The sequence below is a fragment of the Macrobrachium rosenbergii genome, chromosome 24 (assembly GCF_040412425.1).
Source record: "Macrobrachium rosenbergii isolate ZJJX-2024 chromosome 24, ASM4041242v1, whole genome shotgun sequence".
Taxonomy (NCBI): Eukaryota; Metazoa; Arthropoda; class Malacostraca; order Decapoda; family Palaemonidae; genus Macrobrachium; species Macrobrachium rosenbergii.
Genome location: NC_089764.1, coordinates 4,223,025 through 4,234,511, shown reverse-complemented (window position 1 = coordinate 4,234,511; position 11,487 = coordinate 4,223,025). Strand labels below are relative to the sequence as shown.

Below are 11,487 nucleotides of genomic sequence, written 5' to 3'. Positions count from 1 at the left end.
GTTAGAGTGACAGGATAGAATTTAGGAGTGGCCAAGCAGTACTCTTCAAGGGTCTGGCCTATAATGCCTCTCCAGGGAAAACACCTGGAAAAGGTCGCTGTTTCCTCTGTCTAGATTCTAACATTTGATTAAACCTGCACTGATTTTTCCTCACTTTACTGACCAAAGACCATTTCTCTAACCTGCAGGTCATAGCCAGTGACATTGCCTGGATTAAAGTACCAAACAGCAACAAAGGCCTGAAAAGGAACAAGCACCCTACATCAGCAGTTAGTCTGCTTGTCACCATGGCGAAGCGATGACCATCCGAGCGATGACCGTCCGAGCGATGACCATCATTTACAGTCACACTGGATCTATTGTGACCCATTACTGGACACCACCTGAGAGAAGCTTTGATCTCGTCAACCTAGAGTTGTGTGTGCAAGCTGTACCAGGAAGCAAATATGGTATGTCCCTGGAAGGGAAATGGTTAGCCAGTGCACTTCTTTGACTCCTTTTATCATTTTTCTCTCTCGCATTTCACCACTCAAGTAAGCTCTTTGTCTCTTCGACTTAAACAGCGAACTTGTTATATCCAGTGTGTAATTCTTTGAACAGTGGATAAGTAACTTGCGTCTCTTGCCAAGAAATTAGTATAGTAAGGCAATACCCTCCAATTTGTGCATTCACTCATGTCTACAGAGATAGTACTTCGTTAATAGTCTTATTTGCCTGAAGAACTGCCCATACCAAGGCTGATATCATTGTATATATATATATATATATATATATATATATATATATATATATATATATATATATATATATATATATATATATATATATATATATATATATATATATATATATATATATATATATATATATATATATATATATATATATATATATATATATATATATATATATATATGTGTGTGTGTGTGTGTGTGTGTGTGTGTGTGTGTATTGTTACAAGTATTAAATTGTTGGCATCCCCTCATGCTCAAACTCAGGAAAATAACACCCACATAGGGAGTGGCATTGAAGAAGCTTCTCTGTTAATTAAATTGTGCCTATTAACTGAGTTAGGGTCTACAGTTTGCCTCACTAAAACCTATGCAAAGCAGTTATCTTAAGCAGTTATTCCCAAGACTCTCTTTCTTCAGCCGATCCCTCTTCTTCCCACACAGGATCTGTGTTCCCAGGCTGAAACATGAAACTGCACAAAGCTGGAATTAACAGGAATTGCCTTCCTCAGCCAGGACACATGGATTGCTTAGGGCTATGAAAGCCAGCGAGAAAGTGAGGTCTAATAAGATCTGATGACAGTATCAGGTGACAGACACAGCCAGTAGACTGACCCAGTAACACGTCGCTGAGAGTGACCTCCGAGCTATCGCTCAATTTCTTTGTCAGACCAATTTACCTTAACACCCATGTGGTACCCTAAGTGCCAAGTGTGGAAGATCCCATTTGTCTGAGAGCCATTTTATTCTACAACCATGGAGCTTTGCCTGAGGAATAGAGAAGGGGTGTGTGAATGTTGTTGAACATTAGTATCCTGTGGCCCTACGTCCATCAATCAAGCCTTCTAGCTGACTTATTTATGTCTCATTATTAATTGACTGGCACTCTTAATTTTGTTTATTGTTAATTTTCACCTGAAAGTGCCAAGAGCCTAATGTACACAGTTTCCTGTGATTTATTCTTCTGATTTCTGTAAATACATGTAATCAATCCAGACACAGAATTTCTCTCCTGAGACCTTCCCCTATTGAGTTCTCACTTAGGTAACTTTTTTTTTTTTTTTTTTGTATTACAACGCATTAGTTCCCAGTCAGAAGCATCCCCAACACAGTAAGAATTGGTCTTGCATCAGTACTTGTAAGAAATGGATACCTCGCCAAGACATTTTGCAAGATTACAGTGCAAGATTCAGTGAATAGGTTAATGAATCATTGCTAGCTGGACTTGTAAACTGAGATGAACCAATTAATGTAAAATTTCATCTACATTCTATTAGCAATACAGTTGGATTGATGGTTATACAGCCTAAGTATCCATTTTCACATTTGTTGTTTGTAAATTTGTGACTAGGAATTGTAAATTTCCAATTGTAGACAGAATGCTCACAAGTGCTGTGCTAACTTGTGCATTAGGAATTCCATTCATCCCACTCAGGCAGCATTGCCAGTTAGGTAGACTATTCAAGGATTATTGCTATTGCATGTTGGCAAAGTTGGATGACCTACTACGAGATTCAGAGGCGTCGTGCACGGTTTTTATTTGACTCCTTATCAAAGAATCGGATGAAGGTGAAAGTTGGCATATGAATATTTCACAACCATACATTTATTTTCTAACATCATCTTGTACCTATGACTTATAGTTTAGCTGATCATAGAAGAACACACCACTTTCTGTAGTCAGAGACATTAAAAAGTCATTCATGGCTTAGAAGACAGTAATGACGTTTACCTGTGACGTTACAAATGGCTCCACCCTCTAAGCTACGTCATAATTCAGGATAATACTGAATTATCTCATGAAGTTTAAGAATTGAATTACTGACGATGAAAATACATTTCTCAAGTAGTTGCAAAAGATGCTAAATGATCACCAATGATCAAATAAATAAACCTGAAGGCCAAATTATACATTCTGCTACTATTACTACCACTATTGCTTTATTTCCACGGCAGCATAGATGCCCCGCCCACATCAGAATCTTTCAGCTATTCATAAAGACTTTGCAAATGTTTCTTTATTGTGTAATGGGTCCTGGCCTCCCCAGAATTCCGGGTTTTCATTTGAGAAATGTATAAAGTAATTTTCCAAGTTAAATATGCAGTATTGCAAATGAGGGGAAGGAGTCCTGTCAAAGAAGCAGTGACTGAAATGTCGTAAGTTTTGGTAAGTTTTCAGCAGTTCTCATCCAGGCAAATAAATGAAAGTTCATACCGTTATAGCCTTGGACATCACATATTCGATTTATTATCTATATGTAACTATGTTTTACTTTATTGTAATAAAATCATCATTTCTATTGGCGATGGAGCTGAGCATTATTACCCTTATGAAACAATACTATATGGCACAAACCTGAGAAAGAACGTGCGAGCGAATGTTTTGTTTTATTTTTTGGTATTTAGAGTTTCGTTATTCATTTCGTTTTCATTTTAAATTTTTCTTTAGCCTTTTATCTTATTTCATTTTACTTATTCTTAATTCATGGGTGACAGGGCATGACAATGGGTAGACATGCCAGTTCCAGTCACCCTCAAGCATATATAATTACCGATTATCGTAGGAAACGTAGCTGACCTGAGGAAATCAGCGATGACTCTGAGGGGAACAAGGGTTGCCATCGTTCCCTTTTTCCTCTATCATTGTTACTATTGGTGTGGGTATATCTTAAAAATATTTCAAATGAAATGTATTTTACTTTTTACTCTGTTTATTTGTAATTCCCCTTTAAATGTACAAATGAAACACCAAAAACTATTCATAATCTATTTACAAATCACAATCATCATCACTATCAAAGGAAAAGATCATCATCATCCTCATCATCACTGACTAAATTAATGATGACTGGATCCACGTAAGTCTCCCGGATGTTGTCAATTCCCAGTACTCCTCCTCAAAATGACGTGATTGTCTAACTGCTCCTGCCCACACTTCCGGGGTAGCAGAAAGCCTTGCCTCCTCCAACCTGGCCTGCAAGTCAGACCGCGTAAATCGACGGAGCGATGAACGCACTTGCCTCTTCATATGACCCCACACCTGTTCAATGGCGTTGAGCTCTGGGTGAGCGGGTGCCAAGCGCACAACTTCGTGGCCCCACTCCCGGATGATGTTATCCACCACATATCTCCTTTCCGGACGATTCTTTTTGGCAAACGAGCAACAGCTCAGATTTTGTGGCCAAAAGGTGGGAACGATATCCTACGCTGCTCCAGCCACCTGTCGAGAAAAGTTAATTAATCATTATTAGAGTGAAATAGACCATAGAATGCTAATTTACATACCGTTATTACTGTATCATTAAACTATGATTTGATATTGTTTCCATCAAGAATAATTTACTGACTTCACACAGTTAATAGAATACTGAATCATATGAAATTTCCAGTCAAGTCATTAACTTTAATGCGTGTGTATACGTATTTCATGATGTCTATATATATATATATATATATATATATATATATATATATATATATATATATATATATATATATATATATATATATATTGTGATTTATTGTAATTACCTTACGAGATCCGCCTTTCTGTTTGCTGACGTAGGGCATCGACTCTCCTCGGTTAGTGTGCTGTGATATGGTGCATTATCTAGCACAAGAACCGATGGCCCAGGAGGGACGGTAGAAGCTGTGTCGTAAGCCACTGTTCGAACAATTTGGCATTCATTTCGCCATGATAATCTCCTTGATTGGACTTAGCGGGGTAGCACAGATACGAGCCTTCAATGAAGCCTTCATTGGTGCCAGCAGCTACCACCACAAATCGTTCACCTTCTCCTGGAGGGACCTGACGGCTGTAAGAGGGACTGGTGATATCCTGCGTGGTGTCTGCCCATTCCCTGCTATGGGTCATTCTAGTGGTGAACCAAGTTTCATCAACGTACACCACCTTCCTTCCCGTCCTCCCTGAGGCGTCGTAGATCCCGTAGAGCATTAATTCGGCGGCAAATTATATCCAGAGACTCCTTCCTCACATACATTTTCCGTTGTGTAGTTTTATACTTGAATCCCAGAGAATGCAGAAGGCGGATTACTGAACTCGGTGATGTCCTTTCTGAGATAATGCCAGCTGTTTTAAGGTCCATTGTTAGAGAGCCAACCGTAAAATACTCCTCATCAAACTTTCTGTGGATAAAGCGACGAATCGCACCAACAGTAAAGTTATCAAAGGCGGATGGTGCTGATGAAACTGGTGTTACTGACGATGGTGAATGACATGAACTGGAGGTACGGAGGCTGACTTTGGCCCTTACTGCCCCTGCAGTCATGCCCAAAACTTGTCCAACGCGGTCATAAGGCCTTAAAGGACAGAAAAGAATATATATAATTATATATATATATATATATATATATATATATATATATATATATATATATATATATATATATATATATATATATATATATATATATATATATATATATATATATATATATATATATATATATATATTAAAGCAATTATACATTGATTATGGAAAACAACAAATCTTAAATCAGATGGTCCATTGCTGTACTGATAACTTGAATACATTACTGGTTGTATTTAGCTTTCCCAAAAATCTTCTCAGAACAATAATAATTCTATAAAGACTGAACAATCCTTTTTACACCTCTCTCTCTCTCTCTCTCTCTCTCTCTCTCTCTCTCTCTCTCTCTCTTTCTTTCTCTTCACTACATAATGGGTACTCAATGGAAATGTTCACAATTCAAAAAGGCATTGCAATAGTTATATTTTTTTCGCAAAATAAAAATCAGACTGGAAGTAATACGTAATCTGAAATCGATTTCTTACCTGTTCAAGGAGTAGTAAGTACTACCACGGTTTTTCTCTCCCGTATACAAGGTTGCAAGCCGCAAGGCAAATGCAGTTTTGCAACCACGGGGACAATTCCAAATCTTATTAGCCATTCTTTGATCTTTTGACAGGTAAGGGTTTAAAGCTGACGAAACCAAGTGAATGAGTTTGTAAGGTTTATGGGCTGACTAAATTCGTCATAGATTGTTTACTCTACCTACGTCATAAACGTTTGAGGATCCTTGCCACGTATATCCCTGGATACGGCATTGGCAAACCAATTTTACTTTATAAAAATGAAAACTATCGAATTTCATTACTAGATATATTTCTCGATATATTTGTATGGTTGTGAAATATTAATATGCCAACTTTCACCTTCATCTGATTCTTTGATAAGGAGTAAAATAAAAAAAACCGTGCACGACGCCTCTGAATCTCATAGTAGCTATATTTAGGACTTAGCCAGGAAGTGAACAGTGACAATTTGAGAGACAAGTGCAAAATTTCTCTCCATTTGAATAGCAGATATTTTTTATATCGCTGAGCTAGGAAGGTAGTATCTGGCAACTACTCCTTTTTCAAGGCAAAATTTGCGGGCCGACAGAGGGGTGCAGATGCACAGAGACCTGTCATCACCAACACGTTTTCATTGAAGTCTAGCTTTGTTTGTAGGAGAATTAACATAAAATTTTGAGAATCCTAGTCACTGTGAACTATCTTTTTGTATTTTGAGTGTTAGTAACTTTGCATATGCTTGTGCATAAATTGATTTCAAGCAGAGTTGTAGTATCTCGTAAAAAGAGAAAGTCCTTGTTTGTTTTGATGGCGAGAGTAGCAGACTCGCATACTGTCTGTTTGTTTTGACTGTGGCTTTGACATAAGACTCGCCTACCAACGTCACGAGTCCCTGTCACCTGTCATTAGCCATTCCACGGCTTTAGCATATTCCATTCTCACAAACATGATCACTTTACTATTGTACAACGTCATTTTAACTTCTTTTGGATAACATGTGAGCTGTTTTATTATGAAACTGCCAATAATTTATGATAGTAGAGTTATAATTTTACCGACTGTGGCAACTCTTTAATAAGAATCCACTCTTTAATAAGCATATTCATTTGTTAATGATACACTAATGTAATTGAGATAAGCATTTTAACCTTACTTGTAAGTAATAATTATCAATGTAAACATTTATGTGTTCATTGTTAGGTAGTACAAACTATTGCTTTACTATTTTCCCAGAGCAAAAGAAAACCAAACCTAATTTACAAGTATAAGCAATCAAATACCGGAAGTCTGGTCTGCAGAAAATAAATATGGGATAGTCGAAAACCCATTCAAACTTATACTTCATTAAATGCAGAGTTCATACGCTTTTTACTTAAGTGTTACTGTCCACGTCCAAGCTCTTCAAATGTTGTGTATCAAGAGCACATTTTTACTCAATTCCCCAAAATGAGTATGCACCTCCAAGTGCCATAAATCCAGTCATTAAACTCACTCTCCATCTGTGTACCATTTTCACATTGTCTTACCAGTTCTTTGGAACCATATAATCACTTACCGTTATTCAGAACAATTTACTGTTCTACAGAACAAATTACCATTTTTTGGAAAAAATTGCCATTCTTCACAACAAATTACTGTTCTTCGGAACAAACTGCCATTCTTCGGAACAAATTGCCGTTCTTTGGAAAAAATTACCGTTCTTTGGAACAAATTGATGGTCTTCGGAAAAAATTACCGTTCTTCGGAACAAATCAGAACTGTTCCCTCGAACAACCAAACCAGCTCTTCGGAACCACACCTCTCTACTTGGCAAAAGTGCGTATGCCGTTTGTACATTAACTACAGAGCACTTTCTGTGCTGCACAAAAGTTTCTCATATTCTGCCTAGCGTCACCAGTGGTTCACTGCACATTGACTGCCCACAGATTTGCACTTCTTGCTAATTTTGCACAGTATCACCACGTCCATCCATGCTGGGAGTGCCACATATCTGGCCATCTGGACCATGGCACCTTAAATACCACCACCAATAACTATATTCCATAACACAACAGCACCTGTGCCTCTTGGCACTGAGTGCCACCAGCATATCCTTCACCTTACTTACATTTTAGGTAACCCATTTGGGCCCTTGAGTGCCACCTACTTGCTCCAAGGAATGCTTCCAGTGCCACCCCTTTTAGTTGGGAGCACTGCCCAGTATTCATAGTCCCTTACCCGAATTACTGCAACTAGCATCCAGCCCAGTGCCACCCGCCAGTCCTAAGGAATGATCTTGCACTTAGTGCCAGTGCCGCCTCAATAAGGGGGTACTCCCATTTACTAGTGGCCCACACCATTGTATAACCATACCTTGCCAAAGCAGAGTGCTAATTTCCAGTCTGTGCAATTGCTTGCACGGTCTAACACTGACCTACTTTTTACCTTGCTTGGTACCGATGTCTACAGAGCCAGAAATCAGGAAGGGGTTGAACCTCTGTAGGAAGCAACTGAGCTCATGGGTCCAAGACTAGGTAGCTGCCATTAAGAAGGAAAGAGAAGCAGAAAAGAAGGAGGGGGCTGAGAAGGAGGAATGAGAAAAGAAGGAGAGAGAAACAGAAAGGAAGGAGAGAGAAACAAAGAAGGAGAGACAGTCTGAACTAGCCTTGGCCCAGGAGAAAAGAGCCCTCGCTGAATTAGAAAGACAAGAAAAGGAAAGCTAGCAACACCATGTGCTAGCACTTGAAAAGTCTTGTCAGGAGAGTGCCATTGCACTCACCCAACACAGGGCCGAGCATCCCACTCCAGCCATGCCACAATCTGTCCTCAACAGCCTAAGATCACTAATTCTGAAGTGGAATGACGCCGAACCTGAAGCCTGGCTTGAACAAATGGAACACATCTTCACCAGGTTTGAGCCTACCTCAGCAGAGATTGCCCTGATCCTTGGCAAACACATGGGCAGCAAGGGTCTAGTAACTCTCCGCTCCTTACCTGATGATGCTCAGGGGGACTTCAAAGAGGTTAGGAAAGCCGTCAGCAACGCCTACAAAATTACTCCTGAACGCTGGAGACAACATTGGCATGGCCAACCATAGGAAGCAAGTCAAACTTGGACAGATTGCGCCTATCATAAAACTTGCGCTGTCAAGTGTTGGCTGGAGGCCCTCGACGTCACAGCATTTGGAAGACTTCTATTACTCTCCTAGCTCCTTAGACCCATACTTATGTGAGAAACGTCCCAAGACCCTCAATAAGTGCTACTGCTGAGTGGATGACTGGGACACTTATCATCCTTTTGCCAGTTCCCTGGATCAGAAGATCATCCCCCTAAGTCATGCCTCATTGCAAATCCAACCAAAGAATAGACCCTCTTCCAAAATCCTGTTTGCACTCATTGCAAGAGGAAGGGTCACTTGGATTCCCAGTACCAATCTAAGGGAGGAGCCACTGCAATGCCACCCCCTGATCAATCCAAGGAACATCCTAAACCTTCACAAGCTCCTCAAAAGGACTTTAGCAAGATTTATTGTGCTGCATGTAAAGTCTATGGGCACTCCATCTTCTGGAAGAGCAAAGCAGCTACACTCGCCATTGCCCTGGTGGTTAACAATCATCAATCTCTAGGCCCTCCAGCTGAGGGCCCTATATTTGTGGCACCTCCTCAAGGTAGCTACCCTGGCACACAAGTCTCCTTGAGAAGGGAAGACAAGGTCCCTTATGGAACTAAAATTGAAAAACATAAACTTGTCACCATCAAGAGTGTTAATTGGGTAAAACTGATTCTCCCAACAGTTCGTTTGAGGGTCACCAGGCCCTGCAGAACCAAGCTCTGCATGCTTGCAGTAGCAAATTATCTTCCTGGAGACTATGACCTCCTCCTGGGACAGGACTCTCTGTCCCCACCTAACTCAAGACAACCCAGGGCTCTGACCTCTCACAGTCTCCTTCAGTCACAAATAGTCCTCATAGACCTGCTTCAGAACCACTGCCAGTGCTCCCTGAGCTGCCCTGAGCAGTGCCAAGCTCCACCTATCTCGGTCGCTGAGCTCTTGCCAAATTTAGTTCCCGTGTCTGGCCCTTAGAGCCAGTGTCAGAGCACACAGTAGATCTCCCTTCAGGGGATCACAAACGTGCCTCAAACTGCCTGCCAATGCCACTTGAGTGCCCTAAGCAGTGCCACATTCCATCTGCCTGGAACGTTGAGCCAATTCTAAATTTGATTCCTGTACCTGCTCTTGCCTTAGTGCCAGTGCCAGAGCATGCCATACATCTCCCTTCAAGAGATCACAGTCCAGCCCCCCTTTCTTCACCCTGGTTGGCCCAGCTACCAGTGTCAGTAAGAGAACCAATCTGAAGTTTACTAGGTCCCCTCTGGATTCCCCTGACCTCAGCGGAAGCTCACCCCATGACACGGCCTCACAACCTGTTCCTGAGTTGATCATTGTAACCTGTGACACTTGCATGACCACAAAGACTCTGTCCTTTCTTTCCCAGTCTTCAGAAGATGAGATTTTGATGGAAAATTCTTCCATAACCCAGCTGGTTGCAGAGCTCATGGAACTGCCCCTGCTTCAGTTGTTGCAGCAGTTGGAACAGGTGGCACTCCAGCGCCTCCCCTCAGACTTAGGGTCACCAATTCCTCCTAAAACGTCAAATCATCAACCTAAAAGAAGTTCAAAGAAGGAAAGTCAGAGGCATAGAAAGTCCAGGTAGCCTACGAGAGACACAGAATTCTCCTGGCACCCGTGCCCCTCTGGCACAGTGCCTCACTTCAATTGAATACCTTGGCACCCAACCAGAGTCAGATGTCAGGTTACTCCCTTTACTCTCACGCTTTGTAAATGTGTAACTTACTTTTTTCTTGTAACTTTAATAATTTGTAATTTAACTTTAAGCATTGTAACCACTAACTATTTACCTTGCCTAACTACCCTATTAAGCGTCACACTCTGACCAACGCAGTGTTAACCAGACCCTCTGGCACTCCAAGTCTTTAATTTTCCTTTCATGCAATTGCTTGCATAACAAGTTTTAAACCCCTCTAAAGGGAAAATTAATCGTATATCACAGAGCCACTATGCCCTGACGACACTAGTGCCACACCTGGTATAGTACCAACCCACCAGTAAAGGTAACATGGCACTCACCAGATGAGTAGCCACACGACTGTATAAAGGCTGTTTAGATTTTTATGAAACTGTACTTTATTTTAGCCAAGTCAGGTCTCTACCCTAACAGGCAGAACTCCATCCTAGCCTATATGCATACAGCATTATAGTTGTAACGTCTTAAGTCTCACTATTGTAACATTTGCTTAAGTGACATATCCACAAGTTAAATCCATTTTATAGTGCAAGTTACACAAAATAGTATTAAAATTTGCATGTGCTGCCAAAGTATTCATGCATGCCAGCTCAACAGTTGTTCATTTTCAAAAGCAGCCACCTTGACGTAGTTTTAATCTCATATGCTTTGCAAAAGCTAGAGGAAAAGGACAGTAAATTTTAAGCATTTTGGGCTGATTTGCAAACATTCACACTCGAAAGAGGTGTAAAATGTCTACTAGTAGGGGGAGCTGCTACTTGTTGGCATCTCTTCATGCTCAAATTCGGGGAAATAACACTCACATCAGGGAGAGGCCTTAAAGACAATTCCCTGTTAATTAAATTGCACCCATTAAATGAGTTAGGATGTACACTTTCCCTCACTAAAGCCTATGCAAAGAGTTTATCTTAAGCTGTTTTTCCAAGACAATCATTCTTCGGCTGATCCCTCTTCTTCCCACACAGGATCTATGTTCCCAGGCTGAAACATGAACCTGCACAAAGCCAGAATTAACTGGAGTTGCCCTCCTCAGCCAGGACACCTGGATTGCTTGGGGCTATGAAAGCCGGTGGGAAAGCAAGTAAAAATAATGGCTGACAACAGTGTCAGGAA

General features: G+C 40.6%; 1 pseudogene; it reads right to left on the bottom strand.

Moving 5' to 3' along the window:
* Positions 1-3,526: 3,526 nt before the first annotated feature.
* On the bottom strand, positions 3,527-5,694 carry LOC136851729 (uncharacterized; annotated as a pseudogene).
* Positions 5,695-11,487: the final 5,793 nt, after the last annotated feature.